Below are 27,620 nucleotides of genomic sequence, written 5' to 3'. Positions count from 1 at the left end.
GATATGTGTTATGTATTGGACCTGGATGAGGAAAGACCCAATTTTGTCCAACTCATGTGGCCTACCCCCTGCCTCCCTTTTCAGTGGTAGAGCAGATGGGTAGCCATGCTTAGAATATGGGCAGCTGTTCACACTCTGGCTGCCTTCCTATGATTCCTGGGCTTCCTGGAGTCCAATGTTACGGCACAGGTTCAGGCTAAGTTCATTTCTACAAGAAGCATCTCTGTACCCTGCCTATTAGCATAAGCTAGGGACAAGGGCAGTCAAAGGTCAAGAGAAGTTCAAAACAGCATAACCTTTCTCTGCTTCTGTTTCCAAATAACCCCAGTCTGCCCTGCTCCCCGAGTTTTTTTCTCAGCCATCGTGTTTACTGTGTAGTTGTAAAACTCAAGAGAACAACGACTGACTTGATACAAGGGAAGTTAGAGAATAGAAGTCATTGTTGCTTAAAACAGGAGAAATAATTGATTTATGTTTGGAGGCCAATTAGGCTATAAAACAGGAACAGTAAAGGGACCTATGACTTCAGGACAGCTACTTGCTCTGATTTCTGTCCCACAGACAAGGGGCTCCCCAATAAAGGCTGTCAGCTTTCTAGGTTAAATTATTAATTCCTTTCATGCCTCTCAGGGATTGTAAACAGCACATAATACAGGAAAACAATTGATACTGTTCAGTTATTGGCCAGATAGAGGGTCAAAGGGTAAATAGTTGGATTAGCAACAGCTGTTGTTCTTCCCTAGTCAGACTTTTGTCCCTTATTACATTTCAGCAAATCCATTCCTGGATTTTTGGCCACTGAATAGTTAAATCCATTCCTCTTCTTATAAAATAATCCTATAAATAATTGGAGAATGGATATTGACCAAAATTGAAAATACTCATATTTTAATTCAGTTTCTCTAGTTGAAGGTGAGGATTCTTTTTGGTATGTGCTAACTGTGATTGTTTGGTGTTCAAAGGGTGTTATCCCAAGGAAAGTAACTACTTGAAGTTCAGACAGATTAGTAGCTTTTTAGCTGTTCATACCATCTGCTTGAGGATTTCTTGTAGCTTGATTAAAAGATAGAAATTGCCTTTATTTAAACTGTTGGTAGGGTAATGCATGTTCATTGTGGAAAACACTAAAAGAAACACAAACACCCCTAATTCCACCACCTGGAAATAACCATTGCTTCTTATTTGAGAGTATGTCCTTCCAGTTTGTGTCTGAACTTTTTATGTGGTTAGAAATCATATATACAATTTTGTCTACTGTTTATTGCTCCCCCACTCAGCATTATACTGGGAACATTATTCCAAGTCATGAAAAATTTTTCATAGATCTTTTTAATGCAAGATAATATTTGATTGTAAGTGAGTGACTTTACTGTGGTTTATTTAACCATTTTCCTACTGTTGGACATTTAGGTTGTTTCCAGTTTTTTCTTCATTATAAATAATGCCACAATGAACATAGTTTTATATAAATTTTTTGTCTGCATTTTAAGTGAGCCCTTTAGCTTTTTATATAATATAAGCCGAAACGCTTCTGAATTAAGAGCATGGACTCTGGCTCAAGATTGCTTGAGTTCTGTAATCTTGGCTAAGTTCTTCAACCTCTTTATGCCTCATTACTCTCATCTCTTGTATGGGGACAATGAAAAAGTATTTCTCCTTGACAAGGCTGTTGTGAAGATTAAATGAAGTAATACATACATTTGGAACAACGCTTGGTAAATGAGAAACCCTGTTGTTTTTGTTGTTCAGTTGCTAAGTTGTGTCCGACCCTCTGTGACCCTATGGACTGTAGCATACCAGACTGCCCTGTTCTTTACTATCTCCTGGAGTTTGCTCAAATTCATGTCCATGAGTCAGTGATGCTATATGACCGTCTCCTCCTCTGCCACCCTCTTCTCCTTTTGCCTTCAGTCTTTCCCAGCATCAGGATCTTTTCCAGTGAATTCACTCTTGCATCAGGTGGCCACAGTATTGGAGCTTCACTTTCAGATATGAATATTCAGGGTTGATTTCCTTTAGGATTGACTGGTTTGATCTCCTTGCAGCTCAAGGGGCTCTTCAGAGTTTTTTCCAGAATTACAGTTCAAAAGCATCGGTTCTTCAGTGCCCAGTCTTTATGGTTCAATGCTCACATCTGTACATGACTGCTGGGAAAACCACAGCTTTGACTAAATGGACCTTTGTTGGCAAAGCGATGTCTCTGCTTTTTAATATGCTATTTAGGTTGGTCATAACTTTCCTTCCAAGGAGAACTTGTCTTTCAGGTTTATGGCCACAGTCGCCATTGGCAGTGTTTTTGGAGCCCAAGAAAATTAAACCTTACACCGCTTCTGTTTTTCCCCTTCTCTTTGCTATGAAGTGATGGGATCAGATGCCATGGTCTCAGTTTTTTGAGTGCTGAGTTTCAAGCCAGCTTTTCACTCTGCTCTTTCAGCCTCATCAAAAACTCTTTAGTTCCTCTTTGTTTTCTGCCATTAGAGTGGTATCATATGCATATCTGAGGTTGTTAATATTTCTCTCTGATAGTTTTGATTTCAGCCTGTGATTTCATCCAGCCCAGCATTTTGCATAGTGTCCTCTGCATAGAAGTTAAATGAACAGAGTGACAATATATAACCTTGTCTTACTTTTTTCCCAATTTTTAACCAGTCCGTTGTTCCATGTCCGGTTCTAACTGTTGCTTCTTGACCGACATACAAATTTCTCAGGAGACAGGTACGGTGGTCTGGTATTCCCATCTCTTTAAGTGTTTCTACAGTTCATTTTGATCCACACAGTCAAAGGCTTTCGAGTAGATGTTTCTGTGTAGCATAATGTTGAAAGTCTCAGTCTCTCTGTACTACTGGCTGTTATAACCACTTTATTCAATTAAACTAGCCTGTGTTTCTTAATGACACAAAGATAAATCATTCCAGATGTTAGCAGGTGTAAGTTACTGCTTCAAGTAAGTAGTTTGCTCCAAGGAGCAGAGCTTATGTATTGCTGGCCAAGGCTATTCTTTACCATCTGGTTAACTGTTAGGGTGTTTGGACCACTTCCTCCAACAGCAGCAGGTAACCCAAATGACCATCTGCCAATCCATTTATTTAACCTCTTAGGAAACTAAAGAAGTTAACCCTCTGTTTATTCAAAATAAATACTCAGATTGTGCACTTGCTCTTTGGTCAGTAGCAAGGTCTTATAGAGAGCATGCTGAGGAAGAAATCTGTATCATTAAAAATCTACCATTACCATTTAAAAGGACTGCATAGTTGGGATTTTTCCTGACACAAACTTTATTATACACACACACAAACATACATACCCCCCATTACTGATTAAACACCTGGATAAATGAGCATTTTAGAAGAGACTTGAGAGTTAATGTTTGCACTGTCTTGCCATACTGATAGACTCCTACCAGGCAGAGATTCATGAGTGATGTGGAAGGAACAGGCAATTTAAAGCACAGCTTCAGAGTGAGACGATAACACTGATCGTTCGCTCTGGCTTCACGTTCATCTGTCAAGTGTTTTGGGATCCCAAGGAGACTTTTTGTGGATTCTTCAAGCTATAAGAGAGAAATGTGTATCTCAGCTAGAATACCCGATTTTGAAATAGGTTCATTCCCAAATTCCAACATTCTGTGTTATGTCCTATTGGTCTATTTGTAGTTGTCAAACTGTATGTTACAATTTTTGATCTCAGGAAACAGTTCATATAAGCCCAAGTGTGGTCTGCAGATAATGAACTTAAGGCTGGGTGTTAGAGATCAAAGAAAATTAACATTTATTGGGTGTTCCTTATGTACTAGGTACTCTGAACATGTTCAGTGGGAGTGAGGAGAGTTCGTTATAGCATTTAAAATTACCTAAATTTAAGTTTGACTTTGTAATACCTACCCCATTGTTTCTTTCCTTTCCCACTTCTCTTTTTCCCTTTGATGTGTGTGCCAAGCTAAGACTCAGTTCCTGCCCTCAAGGGACTCTGATTTAATCAGGAATGATAGACACAAAACATGATATGTGGCGTTTACTCCATAATAATAAGAGTAATAATAGTAATAATGGATAATATTTGTTACACACTAAATGCTTCATGTGCATTTTTCAGTAAGCACTCATGAAACCTATTGAGAAGATACTATTCCTATCTTACAGAGCAGAGTGCTGAGGCCTGGAGAGGTTAAATGACTCACCCCAAAGTACACAGTGGAGAAATATCTGGGACTTCAGAGCTGCTGTTTTACTGAATCTTCTATCCTGTTTCTGGCTCTCTTAACTGTGACAGGTCTCAGATGCTAATAGAAGAGTTTAAGGCAGTATAATGATTTATAACATATAATGGCGCCTTTTGTGTCCAGAATAAAGACTATTTTCTAAATGTCATTTGGGCTCTTTTGCATATATTAGAATTATTTTGGATGTAAAGTAATTTTCTATGGAATAAGTTCCCAAAGAGATTTCTTCTGTAGTTCAGGATTATTTGCACTATTTATTATCAAACAGGTTCTTTCCTGAAACAAATGAAGATAAGTTCACAAATCTCCCTTGGTTTCCCCCTTTGTGTCACCTTTCCTTCAGAACATTCTGGTTGTGATATTGGCATTTCACATTCATAACAATTCCAAGAGCCTTGCTTCCAAAGCTTCAGCTCAATCTGCTAGGTCACTGCAAGATCACGTCTCCTGAATGTGGCCTTTTGCTTGGGAGTTCCTTTCTGATAAGGATTCTTTTGAACAGGATGGGGGTGGGATGAGATCCAGAGTTTAGGCTGAGCTCTCATCCCCTTGACCTCTGCCCCCGTTTCAGAGTTTATACTGACTTGGTAGGAACTCCCTATGGAGCCAACAGTTTAGGACTTGTTTACAGTTGATGAAAAGATAGTTGCATTCAAAGGCTGTTTTTGGGTCCTTGGAGAGTCATGGATCTCTGCTACTATCTGTGGTGGGTTCAGGGAATGCTTGAACATCTGGGTCTGGAGATTTGTAATAGATGACTAAGAAGGAATGAGAAGAAACTCTGAAATTAGATAGGTTGCTGAAATTATTTCCGTGGGAGCAGTATTGCAGTAATATTTGAGAGCAGAGAAAGATTTCTATAAACCTGTTGTTGTTTTAATTTAAAAAAAAAGCGGAAGATGATTGTTTAAATTCAGTATATGATAACAAAGGGGATGTGTGGGAATTCTTCTCTTTCTTTTTTGATGTCTCACCAAAGAGAAAATTTTTTGTGTTAGGCAAATGTGTTAGGTAGTGGAGGCAAACCTTGGATTATTAAATCCTCCCTTTTCAGAGTTATACGGAGTTTTACAAATTGGTATTTTCTCTAAAAATCTTGTGGTTCTCTACGTATGTTGAGAGTATAGCAATTGAATCCCAAATTAGTCCTCATAAGTCTTTCCTGGGCACAGAGATCAGTTAAGATGACCCTTAGCTTCTGTACCTGAAGTTACATTTCTTTGTTTTTTTTTGGTCCGGTATTTGTTGTAGATTTGAATCTGGAAGAAGAAAAGAAGCATCTTTCTTTAAAAGGTGCTGACAATATGAGCCAAAATTAAATTTTAATAGGTAGTTATACCCTGTGTTGGTAAACAGAGGGAAGGATAAACTGCATGAATAATAAGATTCAGAGTGAAAATGTTATATCATTTTCACCTTAGTATGAAATTCCTTGAGCTAAATTTAATCTGGCCTATAGATCTATTTTGTTTGACTAATTGGATGTTTAAATAAAAACATACTGTCAACCTTTAAAACCTGCAAGATTTTTGTGAAAATTTGTATTTCTGGCCTTCTTGATAAATTGGATGGTTCAACTGTAGGCCTAGATTTCTACATGGGATCTGTTGGCTTGAATAGGGTAGTGGCTGCCTCTTGAAATGAGCATGTGCTCAGGTTTGTCACAAACCTGTATGACCTCTTTGATGTACTTATGTTTCCTTCTAGTCTTCTGTAAGCATTTGTTTGCAATTTCTACATTAAAAAATAATTGTCAAAAAAAAGTTGTCAGTGCAGATGAAGGTGTGGGAAAATGAGAAAGAAGTCTATGAGTATATTCTAATAATATCTGTCAACACTAAAAATGGGTTTATTCTCACAGATTTAGCAGTTAAAATTTAAACTTTTTAAATTCAAATTTGCAGATTTAGCAGTTAACTCATCTGGGTATTTATCCTAAAATAAATGACAGGTGTGCAAAATGTATATTCACAGATATTCTTTTCAGCATTTATAATAGCAAAAAAAATAGGAATAGCTCAGAAATTTAATAGGGGACTCATTACATGGATTGTAGAATTGTTAAGGAGAAGATAAATTTTAGTCTGGAAGAAGATACACTGAACTGTTAACAGTGATGTCCTTGGGCAAATGGTATCACAGAGTAATATTCACTATTTCTGTTTTAATTTTTTAAAATTTATTTATTGGCTGCACCATATTTTACAGGGTCTTAGTTCCCAGTCCGAGAACCAAACCCTGGCCCTCGGCAGTGAAAGTGTGGAGTCTTAAGCATTGAATCACCAGGGAATTGACCTTAATTTTTTTTTTTTTTAAATGAGGTTCTTATGTTAAGAAATGAGGTACAGATTTTTTAAAAATCTACTGGCTTTCATTTCAGCTGCCAAGTTTCTAAGGCTATTCCGCCAAATTGAGCCACCCAGGCTACCGTTTCCCATTTAGATCACAGATTTTACATTCAGAATTCTCTTATCTTGAAATTGCTTTAAGGAATGAGGATCAGTATCCTCAAGCATCAGGAGCTATCTTGAAGCTCAGGAACAGGGTAAAAGCTTAGAGCAGCATTTTTAGGCTTCTGCTTTCAGCCTTGCCTTCATTTAATCATGGCATCAGAATTAGCCTACTTTTTATCCTGCTGTCAAGAATGTAGGGAGCCTTAAGTAAGCTTCTCATATGAATTGTGCTGCCCTGGCGGTTGCAGGGTCATGTTGCTAAAAGTGACCCGAATGGACCTGGTGTAGTGGAAAAAATATGAGAATTTGCATCTTGGCTTTTGCCAGTCCTTGCTGGGCGATCATAGGCAACCTCTGAAGATCAGTTTCTTCATCCATAAAACAGTAATAATCCTTGTTAGGGGTTGTTTTTTAAAAAAATAAATCAGATAATACAAGTGAATTGCCCAGCATTTAGTTGCTCCATCTGTTCTTACTTGTTTCTTCACTGCTGAAGTATATGATGAAGAGTTTCTAACTTTTTAGGCTAATATTTAGTGAGCGTTTACTATATGCTAATGGTTTTAAAACCGTCTCCTTTTTCTTTCAACTCTGTGAAGTTGTTCTCAACTTTTGTTCTCCCCATTTTATAGATAAGGAAACTGACAGTTTAACACTTTGCCAAGATCACACAGCAGTTAAGTGGCAGAACTGAAGCCTGTGTGATTCCAAAGCCAGTGTACTTTTTATCTTTTTAAAATAGAGGTATGATTTACATACAGTGAAATATTAAGTGTAAGATTTAAGCAGTTTTCACAAATATGTGTACCCTTGTAATTCATGTTTCATCTAGATGTAGAACACTGCCATTCTTTCAGAAAATTCTCTTATGCTTTTTTCAGTTGATCATACAGTTTTGCCCCCAAGAAGCAGTAACTTCTGACTTCTGTCTTGATAGATTAGTTTGTCTTATACATGGAATCATACAACATGTGCTTTTTTGTGTCTAGTGTTTTTCAGCATAATGTTTTAGACTCATCCATGTTGTTGCAGGCATTACTAATTCTTTTTATTGCTGAGTAGTATTGCATTGTCTATATCATAGTTGATCTGTTCATCTGTTGATACCTGGTCTCTTTCTGGTTCCGAGCTACTAGGAATAAAGCAGCCATGAGTATTCTTGTACATGGTTTTTGTGGATATATTTTTATTTCTCTTAAACATATCTAGGAATTGTTGGGTCTGATGGTAGCTTTATGTTAAACTTTTTATGAACTTGTCGGTTTTCCAAATTGTGTATGCAGTTTGCAATTCCATTAGTATGCGTTCTAATAGTTCCACATCCTTGCAGGTGTTTGGTGTAGTAAACTTTTAAATTTTAATTATTCTAGTGAGCAAAAATGATGTGTGTTTAATTTGCATTTCCCTCATGACTATGTTGGTCACTTTTTCATACCCTTATTGGCCATTCATGTTTCCTTTTAGAAATGTCTATTCAAAATCTTTTGATAATTTAAGAAATCCTGTTCTTTGTCCTGTTATTGAGTTGTGGATATTTTTTATTATGATACAAGTCTTTCATCAAGTATATATGTTGTGAATATTTTCTCCCAATCTGTGGCTTTTTTACTTTATTAAACATGATTTTTGATTAGCAAAAGTTTTACATTTTTATGAAGCTCTGTTTATTAATTTTTTTCTTTTATAATTAATGCCTTCTGTATCTTCCCTAAGAAATCTTGGCCTAACCTGAGGTTTCTAAGGTATTATTCTGCTTTCTACTAGAAACTTTATGATTTTAGCTTTATTCAAGTTAGTTTTTTTTTTTTTTTTTTTGGTATGGTATAAGATAGGAATCAGAGTCTTTTTATATGAATATTTATGTTACAGCACTTTTTGTTGACAAGACTTTCCCTTTGAGTTTTTGATAAGTTTGCTGAAAAATAATTTGATCTTCTTATGTATGATATACTTGTAGACTCTTATTTTCTTCTATAATCTATTTATAATACCACAATATTTTGAGTACTATAGTTGTATAGTAAATCTTAAAATTCTCCAACTCCATTCTTCCTTTTCAGAGTTATTTTAGCTGTTGTAGCTATTCTAGGGTTTTGTTTCAATTTCCTTATACATTTTAGAATCAGCTCATCAAAAAAACTTTTTTTTTTAAACAAAGCCTTCTGAGATTTTGGATTTCATTGATCTTACCAATTTGGAGAGACTTGTCATTTTAGAATTGAGTCTTCTAGTCTGTTAGTTCAGTATATTTTCCCACTTATTTAGAACTTTATTTTTTCTCAGTGATGTTTTAAAAGATTAGCATTGAGATCTTGTACCTCTTTCTTTTAACTTATCCCTGAGTATTTTTTTTAATGCTGTAGTAAATAATAATATTTTAAAATTTTCCATTTGTGTGTTGCTAGTATATAGAAGTGCAATTGATTTTTGTATGTTGAGATTGTTTCATACAATATTGTTAAATTTGTTTACTACTAATAACTTTAAAAATAAATTATTTGAGACTTTTTATGTGTGTGACTATGAATAAAGACAGTTTTACTTCTTTTTTGAAGTTTATGACTTATTTTTCTTACTTTATAGCACTGGCTAAGATTTGCAGTCCAATAGTAGATAAAAATGTTGAGGACTACCTTCTTATCTTGTTTTTGATCTTCGAGGAAAAGAGTTCAGTGTTTCACTATCACGTATGATATTAGCTATAGTGTTTTTTATTAAAATTGTGAAATATGCAGACCAAAACATTTATTATCTTAACCATTTTTTTTTCTTATTTATTGAAGGAGAATTGCTTTACAGAATTTTGTTGTTTTCTGTCAACCGTTTTTTTAATGTACAATTTAGAGTCATTTCTACACTCATACTGTTATGCAACCATTGTCACCACCATCCATACACAGGTCTCTCTTTATCTTGCAAAAATGAACCTGTAACTGTTAACAGTATTTCCCCATTCTCCAGACCCTGGCATCCACTGTTCTACTTTCTGTCTCTCTGAATTTGGCTAATCTCTATATAAGTGGAGTCACACTGTATTTGTCCTTTTGTGCCTGAGTTCTTTACTTAGCATACTATTTTCATGGTTGATCCATGTTGTAGCATGTCAGAATTTCCTTCCTTTTTAAGACTGACTGATCTTCCATTGTTTGTTATATACCACATTTGATGGATCCTTGGGTTGCTTATACCTTCTAGCTATTGTGAATATTATGAATAATGCTGCCCTGAATATTGAGTGTACAGATAGCTCAAGTCCCCATTTTCAATTCTTTTAGGTATATAGCCACAACTGGATTGCTGGATCATATAGTTCTGTTTTTACTTTTTTGAGGAAGCACCATATTGCTTTTTTCCACAGTGGCTCTACCATGTAAAGTGCCACGGGTTCTAATTTTTCTGCCTCCTCCTCCTTTCTGTGTTTTTGATAGTATCACACATACCTTATTATGGGTGTGAGTATCTCATTGTGGTTTTGATTTGCATTTGTTTTGTTTTTTTAGTTCCATAAGTTCTTTATATATTATATGGATTATCCCTTATCAAGTATATCATTTGCAGATATTTTTCTTCCAATTTATGGATTGCCTTTTCACTGTTGATTTTGTCCTTTCATATACAGAAGATTTAAATTCTGATGTATCGTTTACTTATTTTTTCTTTTGTTGTCTGTGTTATAGCCAAGAAATCATTGCCCAGTCCAGTGCCAGGAATCTTTTCCCCTTTGTTTTCCTCTAAAAATTTTATACATTTTGTGTTTGATCTGTTTTGAGTTAATTTTTGGTTAATATGCTATAATGTTCATAGTCATTCTTTTGCATGTAGATACTCCCTTTTTTCATTACTGCTGAAAAGATTGTCCTTTCCTCATTGAATGGTCTTGGCAACCTTGTTGAAAGTTATTGATCATATATGTGAGAGCTTATTTCAGGGCTTTCTGTTCTGTTTCTTTTGTCTATATGTCTGTCTTTATCCCACATTGTTTTGAGTACAGTAGCTTTATAGTAAGTTTTGAAATCTGTAAGTTACACATTTTTTGAGATGCACTTTATAAGCTTGAGGAAGTTCCTTTGTATTCCTAGTTCTCTAAAGGTGTTTAGCACAAATGGTGTCAAATTTTTCAAATACTACTTCTGCATCTGTTTAGATAGACTGTTCATATGGTGAATTATACTGACTGATTTTTGAAAATTGAGCCAGCTTTGCAGTACTGGGATAAGCCTCTTATGGTCATGATGTATTCTCATTTTTTTATCTTTATTTAACTCATTGTTTTGAACACAGTCGCTTTTACTTGTGTGAATTTATAGTTTTTTTGTGTAAGCTTAAACCAACTAACTGGTTTTGGTGTAGGCACTCTTCAGATTTGAAGTCTCCATCTAGTGGTCTCTTCTGGAAGCCCAGTGGTGAGAACCTGGCTTAATATATTGGCATTTATTCCCACTTTGTCCACTAGGTGGCAACAGGTCCTAACTGAAGAGCCAAGAACAAGGAATTAGATTGAAAAATGAAAAACAATGCTTGTAGTTAAATGGAACAGAAAACCAAGATTTTCTTAAAAGTAGTACTACTAGTCCTCAAGATCTGAGAGAAGGAATGAGCCTTTAGTTCATTCTAAGAAACTAATTGGAGTGGAAACTGTTTAATTAGTATCATGGGAATCCATTCTGCTGCCTGACTTCCATTGCCTCTAAAACTTCAAAATCTTAGCTTATTCAATAACTATACAGTTGCATTTTTTTTTTTTTTTAAATATCTGGAGAGGAAGAGGAATGTGATAGAGCTGACTATGCATGCAAAGGGATCTGAGTTTGGTGAGTCAGAGTAAGAAGGATGTGCTCTTATATGCAAGAGCTGACAATCTACTTCCATGGAGACTGCAAGAAGAGGTGTTATTAGCTCCTTGCCATCCCTTGGGTCTAAGACATCTTTCCTAGGATATGAAAAGACTTTTTTGAATGTTGCAGTTGAAGGTATGGGTTTTCCTTATAAAAATGAAAATTGGAACAACAGAAATTTTCCTGGACAAGGATTTGTTTAAGATAGTAGTGAAGGAACAAGGTCACTTAAAGGGATTTAAGATTCTAAGGAGCCCATAGGTAGAATTATCAGGCTGTGAAAATTAAAAGGTAATAGGTGGAGTGAGTTTCTAATGCTCCCCAAAGTGGTTGAGAAGAGATGTGAGAGGACAGCTGGGCTGAAAGCAATGTGACCTATTGCAGCTTGCTTGATAATGGCGACGATGCCAACTTTTTTGACCTCAGTGACTTAGTTAGCTTATGAACACAGCTGACTTAGGCGGGACCCCATTATCTACCTAACCTTTCTATTCCTGCTTTCCAGTTGAAAATAGTTCATTGACAATGAACTATTACATACAAATAAATTTGGAGGGAAGATGATAAGTGTTCATTAGCAGATGAGGTATGGTTCATATTTGAAATGGCATATACATGTCAAAGTCTAATTATAGTACTAGAAAATTTTAAAGTAAAGATACAGCTGATGTACTACCTAGCATACACAACATGTATCAAACTAATTTGAAAATGAGGATGCTGAATGAACTGTAATGAAGATTGAAAAGCTAGAATAACAGTAATTGGAAACTACCACATTCCCTTAACAGTGATAATGGGGTTCAGAGAACTGCAAGATTTCCAAGTGATTTTATGTTTGTGTTTGCAGTAGGATCTTTGGAACATTGTCACCCATTTTGTGGCATCCAAGCTTATTAGCAGAAAGAATCTCTTGTTACTTTTAGTTTATAAACACCAAATTTTGTTGACAGTCCATTAACAAGTTACTAATAGCCTTTATTCATAAGTAGAAATAAATGGGACGTCAGTCACTCATAAGATGGATGAAAGTTGGATTAATATACCAAGAGGATTCTTTAAATTCATACCTTGAGAATCATGGGCCTACAAGATTGAGAAGGAAGAGGAGAAGGTAGAAAACAGCCACAGGCTAGTAAGAAGAAGCCTCAGTGTTATGGCCTTTGGAACTAGGTGTGAAATTTTTAAAAAATGTATGTCTTCTATGACTTGAAGCAAAATCTGACCGTTATGTGGGTCTTCACTATGTGTATGCAGATGTTATAATAGTAGCTCTAATACTGTTGATAGAATTACTACTCATGTGATCAGTCCTATGGACAGAATTGTTACATGAGTAACAACAACTGATTCTTCTAGGAATTGTTTTTCTGTATGTTGGATGGAGTAGACCTTTGTAATTGAGAAGAAGGTTAAATCCTTTATTAAATGATTTTGTGCTGGGATTTTTGTTGATTTTCTTGCTGTTTGCACTGTTTAGCATCTCTGTTGTTCAGGAATTTTTCAACATAAGTAAGATGCAATAAAAGCTAAGCTCTAAACATCATTTTCATCAAAATAATCTTAATTGTGAAATTTAGTCTCTGTCTCTATCCCTTTGTTTCTCTGTCTCTTTCTCTGTGTGAGAGGTTTTATTAGACAAAAACTTAAAATTAAAATGCCTTAATCCCTGTTTCCTAATAGTCATGATAATTTTGACTCTTAATAATCTTTCACCAAAAACATATCACATTTTCTTAAGCTTTATTAGTTAAGTCTAACCAGTTAGTTTCGATTTCTGACTTTTGTTTTCTCTTTTGAAATACCTTGGGTAAAAAATATCACTAAAAAAACAAGCCTCATAAGCACCATTGGTAAATTAGTGGAAATGATCCTACAAATGCAGGTGAAAGATAGCAGGGTAATTTGAAAAGCTTCAAAAATACAGTGGGACTGGAAGAAAGTTTGGAAGAAATAGGTGTTGATTGGGAGTTGATACGGCTGCTCACTCGTTAGTGATGTACTGCTGTCCTGTGAGAAGAATGCTGCACAGCAGGAGTTACTCTCGATTAGTTTTCTTGATATACTTGGTGCCATTTAGATCCTAATTATTAGTGATATGATTTTTACCTATTGTTCAGTATGCACAAGTTCAATCAAGGTATTACAGAAGAGAGCTCCTTTAGTGGGGCTTGCTGTATGTCAGATTCTGTACAAAGCACTTTATTCTCACCTTATATAATTCCCATCACAACCTTTCGTAGTAGATGGTAGTTCCCAGATGAGAAGCTAAGACTAAAAGGTTAAGACCACACTGCCTTTCATTGCCCTTTTCATCATAACCAGAGAAAACTTTAGAGCTTAGAGAATATGATCTCAGGGGGTTGTAAAGAAACTTGGTAGAGTCAGAAAAACATGAGTTGAACACAAGAAGCTGTATTATGGTGAAATAGCACACTAACGTGTAAACAATTGTTGGTGTCTGGGAAATATAGACTGGTAGCAAGGGAGGAAAACCAGGGGTGTTGACTGGAGTAGTTAAACTGCAAGAAAGACACTCTTCTTAAGCTAGTTTAAAATGAGGATATTGGTGGAAAATACAGGGTTTCTCTTGGAGATGAAGGAGGGAGCATTCAGTTGGATTTCATGAAGGAGCAAGATCAGGATTCTTTTCGAATATCTCTGTGGAGGCTTATTGCTGTTTCTCTGGTGCGTGTGTTTCACATTTCTCTTCTCCTTCAGATTGATAACTCTTTGCTTCTGTGTCCATGATAGAAAATGGCTGCCCCTTCTCTGCCTTGATTTGTATTATCTTTCTAGCACCCATGCTCAACACAGACTGACATTTGTGTTCCTATCTTAAATACTCAGGAAAGAAGTTAAACCCAGCTTGGAGTCCAGGTATCCGTTTACCTGGGACTATGGCCACTGACTATTCAGCAGAAGTTGCTGGTACATTCTAAGGAGAATGTAATAGAGCAGATGAAATTTCTGATATGATAGCTTCAGTCAGGAAAAAGGTAGCATGGAGATTGTAGAAACTCCCCATTAAGTCTGGTATTAATGTTTGAGGGACAGTGCAAAGAGAGGCAAATTCAGGGGCATAGTTTATTAAGAATTTGGTAGCCCTGGGGTGGGAGAGGAGGGGATCTGGGAACTGCAGTGAGAACCCAGGCATTAGGTGGTGCTTGAAGTTTGGCAAGTGGAAAAGATACTTTCAAACCACCCTGTTATTGGCTGGGAGTGTAAATATAATGGACTTTATTGCAGTGGCCAGGACTGGTTGTAGCCCTCAGTGTAACTCACTGCGTAACACCTGTTTGGTACCTACCTGCTGATAAGATGCAAGGCTGATAAGATCCGAGATCTTGGGCATGACTGGCTCTGGGGCTGGCTCAGGGTGTACATACACATAGATGGTACTCGTGGCTCCCACAGGCACAGCTTTTCAAAGTGGGAACTGAAGATAGGTCTTTGATATTCAAGTTGCTGTATTGTTGCCTTTGGAATTTGAAAACCATTCCAGTAGTCCAGAGTGACTTTCTTCCTCTGTCTTCCGTCAGTAAGTTTTTCCTCCCAAGTGTATTTTGGGATTGAGTTGTGTTTGAGCAGTTTATTATGGCACTTGGGTCTAATTCCAGGAAAATAAATTTGATTTCAAGCTGACTGTTAGGCTTCATCAAGATTAGGATTTTATCACTTGTGAGATTTGTGAAAACATAGGAAGAGATTCATTTTCTGGCATAAGTGAGTGAAAAGGTGAACGAATCTTGTCCCCCCAAAAGCAACTATAAAGCTGAATAAAACTATCAACAACCACCACCACCATAGGCTTATAACGAATTGAGAAGTAATCAGCCAACTTACCATAGGTCATGTTTATTGAATATGCCTTGCAGAACATACACTGTTTTCAAGTACACATGAAGCTGTTTCTAAGAGTATCCTGGGCCATAAAATAATTCTGATAAAGTGAAAGTTAAAAAGCCCTGCCTGATCATCTGAGTAGACACAAGAAAAACATTTGGCAAAATTCAGTACTCATTCATGATAAAATCTGCTAACAAACTGGGAGTAGAAGGCAGCTTCCACAACTTCACTAGGGACATCTATGAAGAGTCTAAAGCTAATAATACTTAATTGGTGAAATACAAATGTCTTTCCCCTAAGATTAGGAATAATGTGCTCTTACTACTTCTTTTCATCATTCACTGGAGGTTCTGGCTAGTGCAGTAAGGTGAAGGTTACGGAGGAATGCATCTAAATTGGAAAGGATTAAAATTGTTTTTGTTCATAGATGACATAATCCTATGTTTAATCGTAAACAATTCACAAAAAAGCCCCAAAACAAATAGAGTTAGTTTAGTTTAGCAAGGTCGCAGAATACCAGATCAATATACCGAAATCTGTTGTGTTTTCATAACTGTCAACAATCCAAAAAATGAAAGTGAGAAAATAGTTCCATTCATGATTACATCAAAAGAATTAAATACTTAAGAATAAATTTAACAAAAGAAGTATAAAATATGTACACTAAAAACTAAAATATTTCTGTGGAAAGTTTAAAAGATCTAAATAAATAAAGAGAGGCTTCCCAGGTGGCACAGTGGTAAATCCACCTGCCAATGCAGAAGATGCAGTTTGATCTCTGGGTAAGGAAGATCCCCTGGAGAGAAGGGAATGGCAACCTACTCCAGTATTCTTGCCTGGAAAATCCCATGGACAAAGGAACCTGGCAGGCTACAATCTATGGGATCGCAAGGAATCGGACATGACTGAGCATGCAAACATAGAGTATGGCTCTGATGGACCGTCTAGGCTGGTGACACAATATACAGAAAAATGCCTGCATTCGGATCCAGGTTACAGGTTAATAACCTCAGCTAGACAACTTGCAAATATGTGCTTCTGATTAACAAGTACGTGAGAGTTTGGGGAGTGAGGGAATCTTATCTGCTGAAAGTAGCGATAACCCATGGAGTAGTGCCATCAAAGACCAGGATGCACTGGGCTGTGCTGCTGTGTGCTGTTTGCAGCACATTTTCCACTGTGTTCTCTCTGAGGCCTCACAGCAATCCTGTGAAGGTAGGAGAGGTATATTTAGTCTCTGTAGGTATAAATCTTAAGAACGGCTTAAGATGTGATTCACTTGTCCAAGAACACATAACCATGGAAGGGTTGGAATTAAAATCAGGTTTTCTAACTCCACACTATCCCAAACCATCTATTTCTTTTTAACTGTACTGTTTTGCCTCAACTCTTTAATGCCGTCCCTCAGTATCCACAGGGAGTTGATTCCAGGACTGTCCTTGGACACTAGAGTCTGAGGATGCTCAAATCCCTTGTAGAAAATGGTATAGTATGGTTGGTCTTCCATATCTTAGATATGGAGGACCCATTGTACTGGGAAGAGAAGAGAAAGGGGTGTGTGATTTTGACTGATTTGCATGTATTTTTCAGTAGATTTAGTTAGTCTGAAGAGTAGGAGGAAGTTGGGCTACAGTGTAAATTCAGAGGTTCTATAGCAAGTATAATTTTGCTGGTATCCAGTGGATACTAAAATTATACCTGTGTTGGAACTGTAGTTCATGGCCCAGATGGCTTGAAGGTATCCTGTGCTTACTTCAGGGAGCTTCCTGAGTTATAAATGTTAATTGTGCCCTAAGTCATAAGGGAATTCATTTGGCATCCATTTATTGAGTGTTTATTCCATTACAGGACCCTTTCAAGATTTGAGATCACAAGGTCCAGTTAGATCCTATTGAGATACAGCCTGAGTAGGAGAGGAATTACAGAAGCAGGCTGGAATGTGCGTTGTCATTTTCATTCTCTGCCCTCCAAGGTGACCACTTAAGCCATGGACCTGGCACCCTTTACTTTCTACTAACCCTGCAGCTGTGTTTTCTGCAGATACTCTTTCTTAATAAAAATAGTCCATCTTTTCTTCCTTTCCCACTGTGGATTCTTCCATATGCCTTTCAGCCAAACGTAGGTAGATATTGCATCTAAAAGAAATCTGTGCTTTTTAAAAAAAGACATTCAAGTAAATTTTCTTAATTATTGAAATATTGCATATTTATTGCTAAACACGGAGAAGGCAATGGCAACCCACTCCAGTACTCTTGCCTGGAAAATCCCATGGACTGAGGAGCCAGGTAGGATGCAGTCCATGGGGTCTCGAAGAGTCAGATATGACTGAGCAACTTCACTTTTACTTTTCACTTTCATGCATTGGAGAAGGAAATGGCAACCCACTCCAGTGTTCTTGCGTGGAGAGTCCCAGGGATGACGGAGCCTGGTGGGCTGCTATCTGGGGTCACACAGAGTTGGACACGACTGAAGTGACTTAGCAGCAGCAACAGCATTGCTAAACACTTCGAAGACATAGATGAGTTATAAATAATAAACATAAAAATCACCTTTATTCTACAGCTTAAGAGATTTCAATTGTTAACCCTTTTCCTTCTAGTCTGAACTTCCAGTCTGCTTTTTACTTCCTATCAACCAATGCAAACTTGCACATATACACACAAGTACACACACACACACACACACACACACACACACATACACAAGATGTTAGTATTTTGTTGTGGTCGGTTTTGTGTGAAATATTTTATATGTATTCTTATTCCTCAAGTAGCCCTTTGAAGTAAATAATATTATCATATCTCGTGTTTACATGCATGTGTGCTAAGTTGCTTCAGTCGTGTCTGACTCTTTGTGACCTATGGACTGTAGCCTGCTAGGCTCCTCGGTCCGTGGGATTCTCTAGGCAAGAATACTGGAGTGGATTGCCATACCCTTCTCCAGGGGATCATCCAAACCCAGGGATCGAACCCGTGTCTCTTACATCTCCTGTATTGGCAGGCAGGTTCTTTACCACTAGTGCCATCTGGGAATCTGACCCCTGTTTACAGATGACATATATTTAAAGAGGATAAGTGACTTATTCAGGTTCACATGGTTGATAAGTAATGGAGCTGAAGTTTTCCCTCTCGTTTATCCTAAGGACTTTACCCCTCCCTTCCAGAAATCTATTTTCATTCATGACTGTCACTCTAAAATTCTATTCTTCAAGAATGTTGGTAATTTTTAAAAGTTCCTGTCTTCTTCTTCAGCCTTGTCTCATGACCTCTTCTGTGTGCTTCCGCTACACTTTCTGTTTCTTGAAAGCACTATGCTCCTATGCTCCTGAACACGGGCCACCTGTTCCCTCTGCTCCAAATGGTCACTGTGCCCAGGTAATTATATTTCACCCAGGTAATTATATTTATCCTTCAAGTCTTAACTTACACATCATTTCCTTGAGATCACTTTCTGGACCTTTCTAACCCCTAAGGCTGACTTGGTCTCTTATTTGCTCCCACAGTACTTTGTTTTTATTGTTCGCAGAACTTTTCGCCATTAGAACGATTTGTTCATTAGAACTTGGTTTGCCTCTTTCACTCTGTACTTTTGTTCCCTTTGTGTCTCCAGGCTCTTCTTGCAGTCCAGGTACATGGTAGATGTCCAGTAAAAATGTGTTATCTCTGTTTTCTTTCTGAGCTTGGCTCATTTACTCTCAACTCCTTGCTTGCAAATCACAAATTTGAACCCTCTTTTCAAAAAAGGAACTCCTCTTCCTTCTAGTCTGAAATTACTCATTTCTTAGTGTACTCCAGGCTCCTATTCTAGTCAGGAAAGTTTGGCACCGTTCTTGGCTCCTCACGATTTTTTCTGTTTGAGCCAGTTCCTTGGAAGGTGGCTCATGTCCTTTGAACTGGAAAGATAGCCATATCATTTTAAGTGAAAGAAGGTTATGGAGAATTATGTGTAACTTGTGATATTTTCTCTAAACATAAATACATGTATTTTAAATCTCTTTGAGACACCTGGAAAGACAATACACTGAGTAGAATGATTGAGGGGGCCAACTGGTGGACCTTAGTTTTCTCTCTTTTGTAGAATTTTCAGTGACTCCATAGGACCAAAAAAAAAAAAAAAAAATTTAAAAAGCAACCTAAACCAACAGCTTAAATGCCTTTTTGAGATATCCTTTTCATTCTGTCTATTTCTATTGCCTCACTTTCAGCTTAGCTCTTTTGTGCAACAGATTTCTATTTCTTTTTGTTTCTTTCAGGGTCTTTTCCCTTTCTCCTACTTCATCTGCTTGGTGAATCTTCCCTAAGTCTTGCTTTCATTATTGCCTTTCAGAGCTCAACACCAGTTTTAAACTTTTCTGCCTGGCTCACAAGGCTGTCTATAATTTATCCTTTTATTTTTTCAGTGCTGTTCTTCATGACACCTTAACATAGTCTCTGAACTATTCTCCTCTTGTCCCCTATACATGCTGCATGTTTTCTCTGTTGCAGATATTTACTTATAAGTCTCATCTGTAGGAAACACCCTCAGACTCACATAATTGTCTTTCTTCCTGTGTGTGGGTGTGCTCAATTGTGTCCAGCTCTTTATGTTGCTGTTTTGGTGCTGTTGCAGGAGGAGATGAGCGCGTGTCCTTCTACTCCGCCATCTTGAACTGAAAGATACTTGTCCTTGTTACATGTTAGTCACCCAATTTTTTTTGTAACTTAAAAATGTTATTTATAAGCCACTAAATTGATTTCAAAACCTACTGAAGGGGCATCCTGAACTTTGAAAGATATATAGGGGAGAGATCTGAGGCTCAGAGGGGTTATGATTTGTCCAGTGTCACATAGCAAGGAAGTATCAGAGCTGGTACTTAAACCATTGTTTCTAAAGCCCTTACTTGTTACATTGTATAGCTTTTCTAGTGATGATAAAGTTCAGTGAATGTGAACAAAAATAAAACACCTTCAGTTCAGTCACTCAGTCGTGTCCGACTCTTTGTGACCCCACGAATTGCAGTATATAACCTTTAATAATGATTATGTGTGTGTGTGCTCAGTCTCTTTGTGATCCTATGGACTGTAGCCTGCCAGGTTCCTCTGTCCATGGGATTCTCTAGGCAAGAATACTGAAGTGGGTTGCCATGCCCTTCTCTAGGGGATCTTCCCGGCCCAGGAATTGAACCCATATCTCCTGCATTGGCAGATGGGTTCTTTACTTCTAGCGCCACCTGGGAAGCCCCTCCCTTCTTGAAGCACTTGGTTTTATCCAATAGAAGGTAATAGAGGGTTTTGGTGACTAAAATATGCTATTTTTTCATTGGCATATGTAAAGACAACTGATTCTCTGGGTAAATAAATAGCATGCTTGTTTAGTTGTACATTTTTCAAAGAACACATCAGACCTTCTTTTCTAACATTTTCAGAAACTTTGGAAATAATTGGTGGTTGAAAGTAAATGCCTATAAAATGCATGGCATCCTGGAAAACAGCAGTATGTGATTTATCTCTTATGTGACCACCAGTATGAAAGAAAGAAAACTTTTTGATTTCTATGAAGGCTTCGTGGGTGGGACAGTTAAATCTGTATTTAACTTTGTTCATTCATTAGGTTTTTTAGGTAGGTTTTAGATTTTGAGAGCTCATAAATATGTCTATTTGTATAAAATATCAGATACAATTTGATGTGTTTGGCTGCCACAACATGGTGCAAAGTTGTATTTACTCTGAAAAGAGATACTCAGTAGCAACATAAGTACCTTTTGTGTACTCAGAAGACCAGTGGCAGTATCAAATGGCAGCAGAGAAGTTTGGGCAATAGTTGAAAGTAGATGACATGAAGTGTGGTGGTTGGAAGCCGAAGTTAAGTTGGTGGACTTGGCTTTGCTTCACACCAGCTTTCCGTGGGGCAAAATACCTGGTGAACTTGTTATAATAAAATACAGATTACAGGACCCTACTTCTGATCTGGAGTAGAATTTAGGAATTTGCATTTTTAAAAGAAACTGTAGATGATTCTGATATACAGCCAGTTTTCAGAAACATTGGCCTGAACCTCATATTTTTCCTGAATTTTTTCCAAGTTTCTTTTGGCTTTGATTTTTCTTTTTAGGTCTTGTCTCAATACATCTGCATTTCTCCTTCCTTCCTACCCATGGGGGAAAAAATTTCAGAAGGCTGAGTTGACAAGCCTCTTCTCCTACTGCCTTATTTGATTTGACCACCACCACTACCATGAAAATATATCTCGGACTTAAGTGTATGATAAATTATTCATGACCAAAGTGCTTGTTTTCCTGTTACTATCATGAAAGATTTAGTGGCTCATCTCATCTTATTTTAAAGGATTCAGAGTTGATAGTACATTTTAATTTTTGTTAAGAGAAATGTGAATCTCCCATCTCACTTGTTTTCTTCTCTTGAGGAACGTGGCTTGCAAAGTTCAGAATGAATGGACCTTATAATTCTGGTCAAAAGAGAATATTTAAATATATTTGTGGCTTCCCTGGTAGCTCAGTGGTGGAGAATCTGCCTGCCAATGCAGGAGACTCAGGTTTGATCCCTGATCCGAGAAGATCCCACATGCTGTGGGGCAGCTAAGCTGTGCGACACAGCTACTAAGCCTGTGCTCTCAACAAGAGAAGCCACGGCAATGAGAAGCTCAAGTACTGTGACAGAGAGTAGTCCCCACTTGCCACAGCTAGAGAAGAACCCTTGCACAAAGATCCAGCACAACCAAAAATAATAAATAAAAGAATAGAGAATATATATTTGAACAATAATAACCAAGGTGTTCATACTAAGGCATACTACATAGTCATTTAAAAGAATGAGTGCAGTATAATAAGATTGTTTTGGAAGGCTGTCTATATTGTATAGCTGAGTGAATAAAGCAGATTGTGTGGAAATAAGTTACAAACAATCCTAATGGAGGTGACGGAATTCCAGCTGAGCTATTTCAGATCTTAAAAGAGGGTGCTGTTAGCATTGAAACATGTATATTATCTAGGGTGAAACGGATAACCAGCCCAGGTTGGGTACATGAGACAAGTGCTCGGGCCTAGTGCACTGGGAAGACCCAGAGGGATCGGGTGGAGAGGGAGGTGGGAGGGGGGACTGGGATGGGGAGTACATGTAAATCCATGGCTAATTCATTTCAATGTATAACAAAAACTACTGTAATGATGTAAAGTAATTAGCCTCCAACTAATAAAAATTAAAAAAAAAAAAAAAGAGGGTGCTGTTAAAGTGCTGCACTCAGTATGTCAGCAAATTTGGAAAATTCAGCAGTGGCCACAGATCTGGAAAAGGTCAGTTTTCATTCCAATCTCAAAGAAGGGCAATGCCAAAGAATGTTTAAACTACTGTACAGTTGCCCTCATTTTACATGCTAGCAAGGTTGTGCTCAGAATCCTACAAGCTGTTCTTCAACAGTACGTGAACTGAGAAATTCCAGATTGTCAAGCTGGATTTAGAAAACGTAGAGGAACTAGAGATCAAATTGCCAACATTCATTGGATCTTGGGGAAAGCAAGGGAATTCTAGAAAAACATCTGCTTCATTGACTACGCTAAAGCCTTTAACTGTGTGGACTACAACAAACTGTGGAAAATTCTTAAAGAGATGGCAGTACCAGACCACCTTACCTGTTGTCAAGAAGCAACAGAACCGGACATGGAACAACTGACTGGTTCAGAATTGGGAAAGCAGTACGACAAGGCTATACATTGTTACCCTGCTTATTTAACTTCTGTGAAAAGTACATCATGGAGAATGCTGTGCTGGATGAATCCCTGGTTGGAATCAAGATTGCTGAGAGAAATATCAGCAGCCTCAGACTTGCAGATGATACTGCTCTAGTGGCAAAAAGTGAAGAGGAATGAAAGAGCCTCTTGATGAAGTTGAAAGAAGAGAGTGAAAAAGCTGACTTGAAACTCAGCATTCAAAAAACCAAGATCATGGCATCCAGTCCCATCACTTCATAGCAAGTAGAAGGAAAAAGTAGAAGCAGCGACAAGTTTTATGTTCTTGGGCTCCAGAATCACTGAGGATAGTGAGTGCAGCCATGAAATTAAAAGACGCTTGCTCCTTGGAAGGAAAGCTATGACAAACCTAGTCAGTGTATTAAAAAGGAGAGACATCACTTTGTCAACAAAGGTCTGTAAAGCTATAGTTTTTCCAGTAGTCATATACAGATGTGAGAGTTGGACCATAAGAAAGGCTGAGCCCTGAAGTATTGATGCCTTTGAACTGTGGTGCTGGAGAAGATTCCTGAAAGTTCCTTGGATGGCAAGGAGATCAAACCAGCCAACCTTAAAGGAAATCAACCCTGAATATTCACTGGAAGGACTGATGCTTAAACTGCAATTCTTTGGCCACCTGATGCAAAGAGCCAACTCATTGGAAAAGACCCTGATGCTGGGAAAGATGGAAAGCAAAAGGAGAGATGGGTAGCAGAGGATGAGATGTTTAGATAGCATCCTTGACTCAGTGGACATGAATTTGAGCAAACTCTGGGAGATAGTGGAGGACAGAGGAACCTGGTATGCTGCAGTCAGTGGGGGTCACAAAGAGTCAGACACTACTTAGCAACTGAACAACAACATGGGAGTAAGTGTAAAATGAGGTAGTTTTGAGGAGCTCCTGGGTTGCCTAGTCATTAGGATTCTAGGATTTCACTTCCTTTCAATCCCTGGTCAGGGGACTGAGATCCTGTAAGGCATGCAGCGTGGCAAAAAATAAAATGAGGTGGTTTCTATTTCAAGCCACCCTCCAAAAAATTGTGTGTTTGTATGTTCATGGGTAAAGGTCTTCAAGGAAATTAAATAGTTTGCTCATGATATTTATTTATTATTTTAGTAGTAGATAATACAACAAGTAAATACTGTTTATTATATTACATTTATAATTTAAATTATTAAACTGATTTATTATACTTATAGGTGATTTCCATTAAGGAAAGATCACAGGTGATGAGAAAATGAATTTTCAGGTTTGATTTAATGTTTCTGTATTTGAATTTTAATAATGAGCATTGATTCTTTTTAATTTAAAAATTATGAAAGCATTGTTTTTAAATTATGGTGTGATGGTCATTCTTTCTATAAAATATTTCCTTAACTCAGAACATCTTTAAAGAAAAAAAGATATAAAAAAGTATTAGGAATTTAGAGGGTTTATTCCATATCAGAATCGAAAAGAGAGCCTTTAGACTGTGTTGGAAAAAGCAGCACCTCCCACCCAGCACAGTAGCAGATACACTTGGATGATTCTCTGCACATCCTTTTGCCTCCCTTGGGTTGTTTGGTCCGCAGTTTGCATTCATTGATCAGTGAGTTGATTCAAAGTCAAACCCACCGACAGCAATGAATGTTGAGTGCAGCCATCAGTGTTTTCAGTTCGTGGGGTTACCTTGGCCTATCCCAACTCCTGACTCTTCTTTTCTGGGTTTTTGAGGTGTGTGTCGGATATCTCTCTTAGTATCCAACCATTGAGAATCCACATAATTATAGATGACATCGATGGTAGGGCTGTGAGAAACTATGGTTCAGGGAACGGAGGGAGCTCCTGGAAAACCTCACGGGTACCTCTGTGACCACACAGGCAGTGCTTACACACTGGTAGGTGTAAGAAGAGGAGAACCTGGTTCTTCCTCTATGTTTTTTTTTTGTTGTTGTTGGTCTTGTTTATCTCACAAGACCTCCAAAAATTATGTAGAACTCCCCTATAGCCCTCCTCAGGGGCGGGGGTTGGGGGAACCCTAACTCTTTCCTCTGTGTTTTGAACTGAGAAATACTAGTGCCTTTCAAGGTAAATTAGCACAAGATTATGCTTTAGGTTAAGTAATACTAATAGCTTACATATACTGAGCATTTGTTGTTCACTAGGAATGGTACAAAGCACTATATATATTATTGTATCTCAAACTCTAATAAGGTAGGTGTACTTATTATCTCCCATGAGTCTGAGGAAATCGAGACTCAGACACTCACCAGGGTCACATAGCTAGGGAGTTGAAGCAAGATTCATCCCAGATCCTTCTGACTCCTGACCTGACTTTTTACTTGACTTTAATGAACATTTAAATAAGCTCATGTGTGGATGGAAATGGTGAGGCAGTTACTGCTTTCAAACAGCTCGTATCCTAATGGGGCTGTCAAAACTTAACCACATTAACTATAATTGAGGTGGAATGTGTTAAGAGCTGTGCAGACATTGGACAGTTTTGTGCTATTTTTGCTTATTAAATCCTCCTCTTGTTCCTAATTAAAGGTTTTGAGGGAACATGGGAGAAATGGCTGTAAAGTACTTAATTGGATTTCACTTCAAAATGAAATACATGTTTTTAATAAATCTCTTCTTGCTTTTTCTCATCAGAATGGCCTATTTTTAGGAGACGTTTAAAAACAGTATTAGGGAGCTTTTCTTATCTTATTGAAATGAAATACCACAACAAAAAGCAAGGAACAATGAGCAAGAGAAAGAGGAGAGCTGTTAAAAAATTAACTGGACCACCTTTGGGGGTTGGGGAGCAGAACTGGTTTTGGTGATCTCACGTGACATGTGAAGGTACACTGTGCTTCTTTGCTTCAGGAAATATAGTGTTGTCTGTAAGGAACCCAAGGTACAGTCAACGGTCGGTGGTTTTTTCAAATCCCAAACTCACCGACAGCGTTGAATGTTCCTTGGAGTCCTCTGAAGACTGGGTCCTGGCCCTGGCAGTCCTTCTTCAGCCTGCACCCATGTTCCAAGAGCCAGTGAGCCGAGAGACCACTGGTGATGGAGCTTCTCACATTCCAAGGTGAAAGTATTTAAGAAATCTTTGTGTACAGCCCAGAGCTAATGAACTTTGGGATTGTGAGGCTGCAGTTATTTACTTATAAGCAGACTAAATGGATATCTGAGAAAAAACTTTGAATAGTATTATTTCATAATTCTGAAAATATCAAGTATCCCATTTTATAGTAGTACTTTAATTATTAAAGGGCACGGATAATAAAGAAATTAACATATATATTGGGGATTTAATGTATACTGGGATTTATATATTTTTAACCTCCTTAAATTATCAACCCAATTTGATCTTATGAAAAAATTGAGTCTTAGAGAAATCAAGAGATTTGTCTAAAGTTACATAGCCAGGAGTCAACGTTACAAGCTGGAACTTGAGTACCGGACTTCATGATAGTGAAAACTGCCATGATGCTTACTCCATTGACCACCTCAAACTTAGCTGTTGTATATCTGGGGTCAGTACTTTCAGTGAGAGCTAAGTCAAACAAGTAAACATCCTCTTCTTTTGTTGTTCAGTAGCTAACTCATGTCTGACTCATTGTGATCACATGGACTTCAGCATGCCAGACTTCCCTGTCCTTCATGATCACCTGGAATTTGCTCAGACTCATATGCATTGAGTGGGTGATGCCATCCAGTCATCTCATCCTCTGTTGCCCCCTTCCTGCCCTCAATCTTTCCCAGCATTAGGATCTTTTCCTGTCAGTCGCTCTTTGCATCAGGTGGCCAAAGTATTGGAACTTGAGCGTCAGTCCTTCCAGTTAATATTTAGAGTTGATTTCCTTTAGGATTGACTGGTTGGATCTCCTTGCAATCCAAGGAACTTTTAGGAGTCTCCACCGCCACCACAGTTCAAAGGCATCAATTCTTTGGGCTCACCATTCTTTATGGTCCAACTCTCATATCCATATATGAGTACTGGAAAAACCGTAGCTTTGACCAGACGGACCTTTGTTGGCAAAGTAATGTCTTCACTGCCCAGGTTTGTCATAGCTTTTCTTCCAAGGAGCAAGCATCTTTTAACTTCATGGCTGCAGTGACTGTCCACAGTGATTTTGGAGCCTAAGAAAATAATATCTGCCACCATTTCCACTTTTTCTCCATCTATTCACCATGAAGTGATGGGACTGGATACCATAATCTTAGTTTTTTGAATGTTGAGTTTTAAGCCTGCATTTTTCACTCTCCTCTTTTACCTTCGTCAAGAAGCTCTTTAGTTTCTCTTCACATTCTGCCAGTAGAGTGGTGGTACTGCATTTCTGAGGTTACTGATATTGTTTTGTTCCCAGCAATCTTGATTTCACCTTGAGCTTCATTCAGCCCAGCGTTCCGCATGATGTGCTCTTCATGTCAGTTAATAAGCAGAGTGACAGTAGAGAGCCTTGGCGTACTCCTTTCTCAATTTCCCCAACGCTTCCCTGGTGGCTCAGACAGTAAAGAATCCGTCTGCCGTGCAGGAGACCTGTATTCGATCTTTGGGTTGGGACGATCC

General features: G+C 37.8%; 1 protein-coding gene and 1 long non-coding RNA gene across 3 annotated transcripts in view; one reads left to right on the top strand and one right to left on the bottom strand.

The window, feature by feature from the left end:
* NR6A1 (nuclear receptor subfamily 6 group A member 1) overlaps positions 1-27,620 on the top strand; it is a 222,441-nt gene that overhangs the window by 36,204 nt on the left and 158,617 nt on the right. The gene's annotated exons all lie outside the window — the stretch shown is intronic.
* Positions 15,350-27,620, bottom strand: part of LOC139030378 (uncharacterized) — a 49,105-nt gene continuing 36,834 nt past the window's right edge. The window contains exon 3 of the long non-coding RNA XR_011482729.1: positions 15,350-16,563. This is a non-coding gene — a long non-coding RNA (uncharacterized lncRNA). The remainder of the gene's footprint in view (positions 16,564-27,620) is intronic.

This window comes from Odocoileus virginianus, chromosome 2, assembly GCF_023699985.2.
Source record: "Odocoileus virginianus isolate 20LAN1187 ecotype Illinois chromosome 2, Ovbor_1.2, whole genome shotgun sequence".
Taxonomy (NCBI): domain Eukaryota; kingdom Metazoa; phylum Chordata; class Mammalia; order Artiodactyla; family Cervidae; genus Odocoileus; species Odocoileus virginianus.
This window is presented reverse-complemented; position numbering and strand designations above follow the sequence as displayed.